The sequence below is a fragment of the Mesoplodon densirostris genome, chromosome 5, assembly GCF_025265405.1.
Source record: "Mesoplodon densirostris isolate mMesDen1 chromosome 5, mMesDen1 primary haplotype, whole genome shotgun sequence".
NCBI classification, from domain to species: Eukaryota; Metazoa; Chordata; class Mammalia; order Artiodactyla; family Ziphiidae; genus Mesoplodon; species Mesoplodon densirostris.
Window position 1 is genome coordinate 3,989,077 of NC_082665.1, and position 12,166 is coordinate 4,001,242.

General features: G+C 52.4%; 1 protein-coding gene across 3 annotated transcripts in view; it reads left to right on the top strand.

Moving 5' to 3' along the window:
• The first annotated feature begins 6,353 nt into the window (after positions 1–6,353).
• Positions 6,354–12,166, top strand: part of PRDM15 (PR/SET domain 15) — a 59,659-nt gene continuing 53,846 nt past the window's right edge. For 2 of the 3 annotated variants that reach the window (XM_060098465.1, XM_060098466.1), the window contains exon 1: positions 6,354–6,408. The gene's annotated coding sequence lies outside the window, so the exon portion shown is untranslated. Of the gene's footprint in view, positions 6,413–12,166 lie in introns of all 3 variants that reach the window. The other variant, XM_060098467.1, reaches the window with a different exon arrangement.

Sequence of the window (12,166 nt, forward strand, 5' to 3'; positions counted from 1 at the left end):
GAGTTCCTTCCTATAGCTGCTTTTGTGAATCCTTAAACATGTATTTCAGGAGTAAGAGAGCCATGGATGAGCAAAAACCTTTATAAAAATCAAAATTATAGAATTTTTTTCCTCTCCTTTTTTTTGAGGGAGAGATTAGAAAACTACATTAAGAATTTTATTATAAAATGCACATTTAAAATTCTTAGGTATCCCAAGAATTATCAAGTAACTGAATGACTTTTTCAGCATAGTTTGCTTTTAAAGATTATACTCCAATTGTAATCACTGTAAATTAGCACCTGGTATTCCAAAATATAGTATGTTCACAGCAAGTTAGTCCCCGTAGGCTAGTAATCGCTACTAGTCTTTTTGGAACCGATGGTCTCATTAATGTTCTCTTCTACTTGAAGGATTACTGTTCTCTCTCATGTGGTCGACAGAAACTGTGACATTCCAAAATTAATTCTAAGAGGATATTGTGTGTCGAATTTCAGGCACTGATCAGAAGTACAATTTTGTTTTTATTTGGAAATTCAGATGGACTCGATATATTCAAGCGTGAAGGTGTCATGAGTTTTAGATTCAACTTTCTCGCTCTAAAAAAAGTCTTAGCTATTCCCATTCCTGAATGACCCCATGAGCATTCTGTTCACTGCTTCATACCTTTATCCGGGGCTCTGCTTTCTCAGCTTCCTCATGACTTGAAACCTCTTCAGGGTCCTGGGAATGTGTCAGGTGGGCTGCGTCCACCCTGTGTGTGAGAAGCGCGTGGATTAACATGAGGGGGACAGTGTTGCTGGGAGATGCATGTTTCTTGGTGTCTATTGGATGCACATCAAGAACCCTGTACATCTGAGTCAACCCCAGAGCTTACCCTCCAGACACACACACAGTCACCATCAAATGGCTTTTTCTGACGTTACGGAGGACACTAACGTAGCAGGGAATAGGATGGGAAAAAAGAAGCGTAGGGTCAGGGTCGCACCATGAGAACAGGGGCTGTATCGATGCTGTGAATGTTTCCTTTCCAAGCTGTTTATCCAGATCTGTTTTTTAATGGTGTAGGATATTTATGTCAAAGTAAATGTCATTAAGGCCAAACATCAATCTAGATTATACACCAAATGCAAAACCTACTCATTTGTAAGTCACCTTATTCCCTTACCTTTTCCACATGCTGGAGTGTTTTGAGGGCTTTTGTTTTTGTCTTTGTTTTGCCTTGATGAAATCTTTGCAGAGTGGTGTTTTGAAAGTGGTTTCTCGCGAGCACTAATGTCCACGTGCGTCTGTATGTCTGGAACCAGCTGGTCACGTTGGTTTTAATGAGCTGTCAACAATTCCCTTGGATTTGTTTAAGGACGAGCCTGTGTTCTTTGCAGAGGAATGAAATGGACCTCTAGGTGTGCATGTATGTTTTCATGTAGCATCAACAGAAGTACCCATCTCATCGTTCCAGTTGAAAACCTGCTGTGAGGAAGAAGGTTTAGACCGAGCACTTTATTTAAATCAGGTCTCAAGTTGAAGTTCACAAGCGGCCCTGGATTCCTAGAGAGGGCCACCTGGCCTGCCGTTGCCAACCAGTCACAAGCTGGGTGCCTGTCCAGATGTTAGATTGTTTCACTGGCCACACCTCTAGAAGAATATTGCAGATTTTCTTCTTGAACAGAAAGGGAAAGATTACGCTGCTGCTACTCAATTCAAATGTTTTCTGAGTAACCATCTCGGCTCTCTTGAAACCTGACAGTGTAAGTTGGAGGATGTTCCAAGTCAGAACATTTAACTCCATCAGATGAAAAACAGGTCTCAGCGCCGGCCTAGACCCTGGCGCCAGGGCCTGCCTCTGCTGCCCCAAACCTGCGAAGGCGTGATGACCAAAGCAAGCGGCACAGGGACGCCAGCCCTGCTCATCCTGCGAAGCAAACTCAGGTTACACCCCTCTGGTTCCTTTTTTGGGGGGGCATTCCTACCTTCTGGATGAGGAGGCATTTGAAATACAACAAACTGCCCCATTCACCCAGCTGCCAACTGGTCAGTGATGTGCCGTTTATAATTGAGGCTTGTAGTTTTTTTTCCCCCTCAATATCGTATCAAAGCTACAATTTTTTTTTTTTTAAGAAGAAAAGAAGAGGTTTTCCAGGTATGTGGAGAGGTTTGGCTTGAGGACCAAGTGTGGTGATGACTTTACCCGACAGTGATTGTATCCCTGGGAAGCACTTTAAAAACAGACTGCAGTCCTACGCCAGCCCTGTGCAGTTGGGTTCATGCGGGGAAGGTGTGGCGGGAACACGAACGGTCTTTGAAGGAAATAAACGTGCCCGTGCAACACGAAACATTGAGTCGTTTTTGCTGAGTCCTGCGCTGTCCCCAAAGTCCAGCGGCTTCTCTGAGGCGCCAGAATCCTGGTCTTTGTTTAGTCAGGCGCCACCTGGTCAGCTGGCTAAACCAGGAGCTGCCCTCCTAACATTCTTCTTAGGTGATTTGTAAGTCACTTAGCACCTGCTTTAGGCCTGGGGCGAAAATCATTGACTAGACCGTCCACGTCTCCCGTGAACTTTTGGGTTCTGGTGAATTGTAGGTGCAGCCAGTCAGGGTCTGCTTGGCCTGGGTCCCCCAGTTGCCACGTGACCCTGTGTGATCCCCAGGGACCTCATGAGGAGTGCTGTCCCCTTGGGGCGTGAAGCCTTTATCCATCCATCGCCCCATCCCAGCAGTCGCCCGAGGGTGAGTGCACAGTGGACACCTGCACGGGGTCAGAGGGGCATATGCCAGGTGGGGGTCTGTGGTGGCTGGCATCCAGGCTGGCGTGGGCTCCTCCACGGTTACTGGGTGGGGACGGGGCAGGGGCCGGGAGGGGTGCACAGACGGCGTCCTGCACCAGCCCTGCAGGCCCCACGTCTCCTGGTCATCAGCTTCCCTGTTTCCGTCAGTTTCATCCCACTGCTCTGCCCAAGCACCTGGCACTTAGAAAACTGGTGCCCACCCCAGCCCCTCACCCATCCCCCCACCCTTCCTCTCAGCTGTCCTGACCCTGCCTGTCCTTTCGGGTGTGGAGTGGTCACTTGAGGGCCGAGACTGACGCACAGCTCTGCATTTCAGAGGAAGAGTCTGCCCACGCAAAGCCCCAGTGTTAGCGGGGCTCAGACCCTGGATTCTCTGCTCTGGACGTGGCAGGTGGCGATGGTGCTGCGACTGGTTTGGGATTAAGGTATCCTGGGGCCTGGGACTGAGCTGCTGCTTCCTGTGTGACCGGTGGTCCACTCTGCACTGACACTCTAGGAATCTGGGTGGACTTGCTGGATGGCCGATTTATTTTTAAAAATTCCAAACCTACAGAATAACCTACATACCCTTCACCTAGATTCCCCAGTTTTGCTGCATTTGCTCTATCCAGCATCTATCGGTCAGTCGATCAATTATTGTTTGAGGACATCATGTTTCACCCTAAATTCTTCAGAAGGCTTTTTCTAAGAACACAGGCATCTTCATGTCGTAATTCAATGCAATGATCATGTCTGGGAAGTTTAACATTAATGTTTAAAAATTTCAATCTAACATCAATGCAATACTATTATCTAGTATCACAGTCTATATTCACATTTCCCCGACTGCCTCCATGACATCCTTTATAGGTGGTTTTCCTTTTTTTCTGCCTGGAATTCAGTGAAGGCCTGTTGCATTAATTGTTAACAATGAGAATTTGACACTTTCAGCAACAAACCTTTTTTTTTTTTAAACTTTAGAATTTTGGCTACAAATCTGCCTTAAAAGGAATTATTTCCAGCCCTCACAGACTGGAAATATAATGAACAGGCTGAGATTTCTTTTGAAGATGCAATGACCTTGGGGAATGTGGACCCAGCTCTGGGCTGCATGCATTGCTATGAGAAATGGCTTTAGCGGGGTTGAGGTCTTGTCTGCTTTTCCACTCTTGCTCTGACCTGACCCTTTTTTCTATAAACGACCTGCTTTTGTGCCTCTAGGCCAGTAGATACTTAGTGTGCAAAGACCAGAGAATCAGCCATCTGGGATGAGAATTGTGAGTGATGTCACCAGAGGGGTGGGTGTGTAGGTGCGGGGAGCACATTAGCTGTCGTGGTCAGTTTGGGGCTCTTGGGAGTTGGGACACATTTGGGCAAAGACCTGAATGACGGGGAGATGGTGGTGGAGAACCTGGGAACGTGTTCCAAGATAGTGGGAATGAGTGCAGATCGTGGGAATGTGTTGGAGGAACAGAAGCCTGGCAGGGGGCTGGGATTTCACCGCTGGAGGGGGGGAGGGGCACTAGCAGGGTGGAGGTGAGGGGACACAGGTGAGGTGATCTAGGTGTAGGAGGCTGTGGTGCAGACCTACCGTGAGTGCCACTGGGAAGCCACAGCAGAACATCAAGCATGGGGGGGTGGCGAAATGAGCCCCGGCAGCACGCCACACTCCGCAGGCTCCCTCCCCACTCCCTGAGGATGTGCCCTGCTGCTGGGTACTTAAAATCAACCTCGGGACTTCCCTGGAGGTCCAGTGGTTAGGACCCTGCGCTTTCACTGCCGAGGGGGCAGGTTCAATCCCTGGTCAGGGAACTGAGGACCCACAAGCCAAAAAGATCAACCTCAAACACATACCAATTCATACAAGCGAGTCTGGCTGAAGGATAAATTCCTGCAGGTGGGACTGCTGGGCTAAAGGGTATGTGCATCTAGAATTTCTGTGGATATTAACAAATGGCCTGGATGGAGGTTGTACCCGTTAAATCTTCCACCCGGAAAGGATGAGAACATTTGTTTTTCCACAGTCTCTCCAAAATCATGCTATTCAACTTTGAAAATTCTTTGCTAATGTAATTGATAAAAATGATCTCACTGTGATTTTGCTTACATACATGGTTGCAACAATATAGTTGACTTGCACCTCCTATGCTTAGGAGCCATTGCATTTTCTGTGCACTGTCCATAGACTGTTCATTTTTCTGTTGGGTTCTTTATCGTTTTCTTAATGGTTCTTAAGAGCTTTACATATATGAGGGGAACGAGCCCTTTCTAATATCAATTTCAGATCATTTCCCTCAGTTCGTCCCCTCTCTTTGACTTTGTTAACGAAGGTTTTTGCCAGGCAGAAATGAACAAGACAGCTTACATCTCTGAATATGAGAGGCCAGGACTAGATAAGCCATCCCTCTGGTCCCTTCTATTTCTAATACTTTGTGACTGGTGGGGGTCAGGAGGCCACACCAGCCCCCAAGCTTGGGGTGGAGGGAGGGGCAGAAACACTCAGTGCCAGGGAGCTGTCTGGCCTCAATTTCGCAGCCTGGGTCCGTGTGCAAACTTTGCACAGAGCAGTGTGGGGTAGTGGTTACAGCGGGGACTTCGGGGACTCACTGGGCCTGGATTGAAATGCCCCGCTCTCCGCTCACCAGCGAGCTGCTCTGATTCATGGGGGGCAGCGCAAGGGCTTCCAAGCGTTCACCGAGTGGACAGGAAGATGACCAAGAATGGCAGCAGTCCATGGGCTAGATTCAGAAATCATTATGCTTGGGCAGCAAATCTTAGAACTGTTTTAAAGAAAAGTTCGACCCCGCTCTCACCTAACCCTCCCAGCCCCCTCCAGGGAATTCAGGCTCGACGGAGCCATCAGAAGAAAGGTACTGGGTGTGGGTAGGGGGCCTGCGCGAGCTGCCAGCGCAAAGCTGCTGGGGGTGGCGGGACCCGGCTGCGCCACCGGGTAAGGGGCCGCGCGTGGCCGTCTGACGCTCCCTCCAGTCTCGGGGAGAGGGCAGCCGGAACCCGCCCCGCTTCTCCCCGCCGATCCGGATCCACGCCACTCGCTCACCGCGCGCCCCGTCCACGCCTCGCCGCTGCCCTGTGCACGCCGCCCAAGCCCTGCCACAGTCCTGTCTACACCGCTCCGGCTCCCCCTCGTCCACGCGGTCCGCAACCCCGCTGCCGCGTCCACCGCAGCCGCTCCCGCTCCACTGGTCTGTGCCACCTTCTCCTCCGTCCACACGACCCGCGCCCTGCTGCTCGCTGGTCCATGCCGCCCGCTCCACCGTCCCCCGTCCACACTGCCCGCCTCCGCGCCCAGGCCGTCCGCTCCGCGTTCACGCCGCCTGCTTCCCGTCCACACCGCCCGCTCCTCCGCCTCCCCGTCCACGCCGCCCGCTCCGTGTCCACGCCGCCCACTCCCAGGCTCTCCCGTCCACGCTGCCCGCTCGCCTGCTCCCCAAGCCAGGCCGCCCGCTCCGCGGCCACACCGCCCATCCCCAGCTCTCCCGTCCAGGCCGTCCGTTCCCACACTCTCGCGTCCACGCCGCCCGCGCCCCGGGAGAACTACAACTCCCACAATACCCCGCCACCGCCCCCCGGCTTCCGGTGCTGCGTAGTTTCCGGAGCGGATCGCAACCCGGAGTCCGGATCCGATCCCGCTCTGCACATTCCAAAGGCAGGTAAAGCCCGGGCCCCGCGCCCGCCGCCCGCCCCCGCACGCGCCGCCCCGGCCCTGCCCGGCCCGCCGCCCCCGCGCGCCCCCGCCCGGCCCGCCGCCCCCGGCCCCGCCCGGCCCGCCGCCCGCCCCGGTCCAGCCGCCATGCCGCCTGTTCTTTGTTACATTCGCCGGCTGCGGGCACCGTGGGCGATCGGAGTCAAAACCCGGCTGGATTTCCCGGAGCCGCTCCGGGATCGCCCTGCGCGCCGCCAGCCCGCCCGCCGCCGGCCCCGCCGCGGGCCCCGCCGCCCGCTCCCCCCGGCCCGCCCGCTCGGGGCGCGGGGCCGGGGCCGCGCTCGCCCGTTGGCGCGGCGCTGGGGGTCCTCCGCCCCCGGCCCCCGGCCCGCGGTCCCGCCCCCGGGCGCCCTCGTCGCCGACGGTGCCTCGTGATGTCACTCTCTCCCGTCCTGGGCCCAGCCCGCGGGGGCGAATAGGGAGGGTCCCTGGACCCCCAGCTCCTGCGGTTAGCAAGGCAGACCCCAGGATTCGGGCGACGGGTCTGCCCAGCCCCCCCCCCCCCCGCCGCCGCCCCGCCCCGAGCACCCTGCATCCTGTTTGTGTAAACCCTTGGGTGGCACAGGAAAGGTAGTGAAATCTGTGGACAGGTGACATGTGCCCGCCCTCGGGGTGGGTGGCTGTGCTGGAAAACGGCGCGCTGGCCCCGCCCTGGCGCGGACAGGTGGACCAGCCGGCCATGTGGCCTCTGGCGAGGGGACGGGTATTCCCGATGAAGGTCAGCTTTGAGAAGACAATTGAAAACGCATTATGGAAATATCCACCGTGCTGATAGCTCTAGTTGTTATGTGTTCATCTCTATTCAGCTCTTAAGGTAGTAGATGAGATTTCTTTTTTTTTCCACAAAAGCTCAGAAATTGCCCCCCTGCCCCACCAAGGGTAGATTAAAATGGTAGAAACAAGTGTGTGATCAGAGACACGTGGACCCGTGTACATATTTAAGCGGCCAACCCACAAAACCCATGTTTGCTTAAGTCACTCTCATAGAATCTGGACTCACCAGCTAAATTTGGAGAAACCCAGCTTGGTTCCTGGACGTATTTTTAAGGACGAAAAGTAAATGAGCAAGTGCTTTTGTGACAGATATTCAAAGGCAGCAGTGAGAACTCTCCCTGGAGAGTGTAACGATGTAGACACTTGGTTTTTATAAGTTAGCCTCCCCCTCCCAGTACACACAAAACACCACCGTATTTTGTTTCAAACCTGGACACTTTCACGTTTTCCGCATTTTCATGGCTCCACTCTGCTTCTCTGGATTTTCTTGACATCACTGCCTTATGGTGAATGGTTAAGAAATAGAACTATAGTCTGAATTTTGAAAGGGAAAGATAGTAAGATTTATCCTGTATGAAGTTTTTTTCTCCTATATCTTTGAGTCATATTTTTGCAAAAAAGCTGCCAACAGAGAATGCAATATGTTCGATTTTGCAAGCAGAAGGAATGGTTATTTTTTCCAGAAGACCAATAAATAAATTTAAAAATCACCCCCAATGACAAGGCTAATAGCTTTTCTGGGAACAATTATATTTGAGAAAGAACTCCGTTAGCTTGGGATATACCTCTCATATATCATTCTTTTGATATCGTCTGTGTAGAAGGCCAGGGGAAAAACACTTCTCCCATTTTGCAGATTTAAGGGAGATTGAAGGCAGCTGTTTCTTGCACATGTGATTTGAGAGGCTGAGATTGTGGGCAAGGACTCAAATGCTTTCTCAGCCTCCTTTCCCCAGTTGTGATGTATGACAATACCTGTCTTTCATCTCACATGGTTCACGCGTGCGCATGTTCATTGGCCGTCCACCCAGCAGCTGTCATGTGCCGGGTGCTGCAGAGGGCGAGAGAGAAGGCCCTGCTCTGGAGGGAGGGAGGTGGACAGTGGTTAGAACATGTAGAAGAAGGCAGGAAGGGTGACAGGTGGAGGCGGGGCATGGGCAGGGGTAGGCACACTTGGGCAGTGGGGACCAGGAAGGTCTGTCTGAGAAGGTGACATTCCAATGGAAACCAGTGCTGCGAGGCCCTCAGTGGAGATCTGGGGTGAGGGTGTCACAGCCAGACGTGGCAAGTGCAAAGGCCCTGGGGTGGCAGCAAGCTTTGTGTGGCCGAGTTGGGGCAGCACAGGAGGGTGGCACAGGCTGTACTCCACTCAGAGTTTACCCTGAGAGCCAAGCGGACACCACTGGGGTTTGGGGCAGGGGTCCAAAGGATCTGTGTCTTTTTAGAGAGGACCCCGTGGCTGCCCAACAAGGTTCCCCTAGAAACAGGGTGGGGGCAGAGGGGAAATGAGGTGACAGGACAAAGGGTATTTCTAGAGCGAGGCAGGCCTTGCTGCTGGTTTGAGTGGGGAATGTACAGGGGGTGGCAGGAGGTGCCATTCACTGAGGTGCAGGTGACAGGTGTGCAGGTTGAGGGGTGGTCAGGGAATCGGGACCTGGTAGGCCAGCAGCATCTTCAAACTGCCCCTCGGGTGGCAGAAACCCTTGCCCAGGGCCCATGGTCCTGGTCATCACCTTCCTTAAGTGCTCCCTTCCTAAGGAAGGGTCCCTCCCACCGTCCAGAAAATGGCGACCCCCAGCCCCAGTCTTGGTGTGGGCCGTGGTCAGCTCACAAATATGTGGCTCTCACGGTGCATGGGAGACCTCGGCAGGTGGTCGTTGCTAAGTGGCGACTATAACAAAGCTCTTCCGTCCCAACTACTTGTCTGTGGGAGCAGGGTTTCCTGCACTCACATCTGTAAAAACGAAGGGTAGGAACAGAGTTGAATCGAATTCCATGATACGTGACTGCATTGGCGGAAAAGTCCTATTTATCTCATTAAACCCAGCTTCTGTGCTAGGTGACTGTTTACCAGTGTGGGCAGTATTTCCATTGTGATCAGTGGTGTCCCAGTTATTGGAACGATAGCATAGTCCGGGAGAAATTAGCACAAACTCATGGTCATAGGAAATCAAGACTAATTTGATCTATATGCATAAAAGGTGATCAATAGTCATTTCAAGCACAAACATAACACATTGGGTTTAACATCTGTGGTGATGGAAACAGACGATGGTAAAGACAGAAGTGCCGTGAGCCTCCTGACAGATGAAGAGGACCTTGTCCACACGCCTTGTGACCGGATGGCAGTGGGTATCACGCTGTGGTGTTTCGATTCCAATAGATGTGTTTAGAAGAGCCACATCGCAGTTTTATTTCAAGAAGTTAATATTCATAATATGCTGGAGATTACGTCCCTTGCAGCTGTTTAAAGTAGGGCTGAGCAGCGTACACTGTCAGCTGAAGGGCAGGAAATAGCATTTTGTAAAACACTTTTGTGGGACTGTTGGCAAAGAGGTCGCTCATGGAACCATGTGTCAGGTGGGCTCAGGGGCCTGGGTGGACTCGGGCATGGGAGGTGATGGCGGGTAAATGCTGGGTCCGGATGGAGAAAGGACCCAAGAGCCGGCCTGGGCTGCCCCAGGCTGCCCCACTGTGGTGGCTCGAGATGGGAGCACAGAGGGGCCTCGGGAGGAGCAGCGGTTGGGATGGAAAGACCAGGAGACCTCGCAGGAAAGGGTTTCCAGGGGGAGGGCTTGAATGCTGCCTAGGGGATGAAGGGGATGCAGTCCACAGTGGAGGGCTTTGGGGGAGCCGTGAGGGCGGTTCTTCCCATTCAAGAGAGAAGCCGCCGGAGTCCTTCCCAGGATTTTTGCAATGAAAGGAGACAGAAGTGCGGCATTAGAGCCACAGTTAAAACTTTTTTGTTTTTACGAGTGAGCTCTGTTGAAGGCTGGTGTGAATAATCCAGGGTGTAACTCTGCAGCAGAGACAGGTGTGTAATAAGGGAGGTGCAGGTGGGGTGGGGCCTCCCGGGGAGACGTGGCTGCCCTGTGCCTGTGTGGTGAGTGACAGGTGTGGCCAAGAGGGCTTTGGAGAGGAGGGGCCATTTGGATTAGGTTTTGAAGGTTAGGTAGGAGTTTGGCAGGTGGAGGGAGTTTCTGGAGGAGGAAACAAGAGGAAGAGGTCGGGGAAGCTGGGAGGCTGGTCATGGATGGTTTGGGGTGGTGAGGAACCTTTCGCTGTCACGGGGCAGGGGACAGCTCAGGGTCACAGTGGGGGCCCAGTTGAAGCCTCTCATCCTAATAGCATCTGAGGAAGCCCAACTCTGGATGCTCCGCTGGAGTCTCCCAGAGCCTGTGGGCTCATGTTTCTGCAAACTTACAGAAAATTGAAGCATGGGCTTCCCAGAGGTGACGGCTTTCTTTACCTGAGAGGTGCTGGATGTTAGGGCTCTGTGTGACTTGTTTTCAATGTTGAGCACCATCTCCTTCTCCAGCTTAAGCGCTGAAATATCGCAGGTGCCATCAGAAAACCCTCAGTAAATGGCCCTCCACCATGATGAGGCCAGAGGCCAATGGTATAATTCGAGTGTCCCTAGATCATGATTCGTGTGTAGGGCCTGCAGGGGATCATGTTCCAGAACTGCCGCTCGCTACTCGCTGCTCGCTGTCGGGGGGATGGGACCCTACCTGCTGGACAGAGAGTCTGTCTTGGGGAAGGAGGGTTCCCAGTGTTTTGTAACTCAAGGCCTTTGGCTTTTTGTAAGCTTAAGAATATATATGCTAATTAGTTATAGTAAGTTTGCCTTTTATTGTGACCAAAAACAGAAGTGCAATTTGGTGCCATATTAGTCAAGAGGTTTACAAAATCTGTTCTGACCAAGCCGCTTCAATTCTGTTCATTGATCCGTTGCTTCCATGCCACCCGCCCCCTCCGCCCCATCCCTCTGGGCCCCTTGGTCCCATACATCTGACTTCTCTGGACTTTGTTCTCTGTGGTTTCTCTTTCCACTGTGCTCTCGCCCTTATGCTGAGAACGTGTGAGGATCTTTTCACCACCAAAGCTCCCAGGGTGCCTAGTTTTAAAATATCTTGTCTGTCTCACAAGGCCTATTAAGTAAGAATCAGGCCTCACATTCCCCTCTCTTTTTTTTTTTTTTTTTTTTTTTGTTAAGCAAAAGATGATTGCCCGTTAGAGCTCTCATCAGCCTGAGAAGGTCAACGCTAGCTCAGTTTCCATTTCTGAGATGGCAGAATGCAAACCTCTCTTGCCCCCTTTGCTCAGAAATCCCTCCTAAAGAACCAGATGTGAAAATCAGAAAAACAGATGTCATCTTGGATGAAACTAAAAGGTTCAGAAAGAGGAAACAGAAGAAATTATAAAAGAAATAACACGAGAAAATCTGAGGACTGCAGGACAGGAGAGCCAGGCTGAAAGGGCCAGCCCGAGCTCAGCACCAAGGCAGACCGTGAGACTTCAGGGCCCTGGAGCTAAAACAGACTAAGAGATCTGGGGGGAGGGAGTCCCATACAGAGGGTTTGCCTGCTGGAAAGTCATCAGACTCCTCAGCTGGAGCATTGGAAGCTGAGGACGATGGAGTCTCACTTTCAACCTTCCGCAGGAAAACCACCGTGGACCAGGCAAAGCAGCTGGCCCGTGAGATTGGAGTAAAGACATTTGCAGACAGGCAAGTCCTCTCACGAGATTTACCTCCCGGACACCATTCTAAGGAAACTACTGGAAAATGTGCTCCCCAGATCAAAGGAATAAACCAAGAAAACGGAAGCAACGAGGGCTCAGGAAACAAGAGCTCCACACCCAAGAGGACAAACGAATCCCAGGTGACAGTGGGAGGAAGGCCCACGCAGCCAGTGTCAGACCTGAA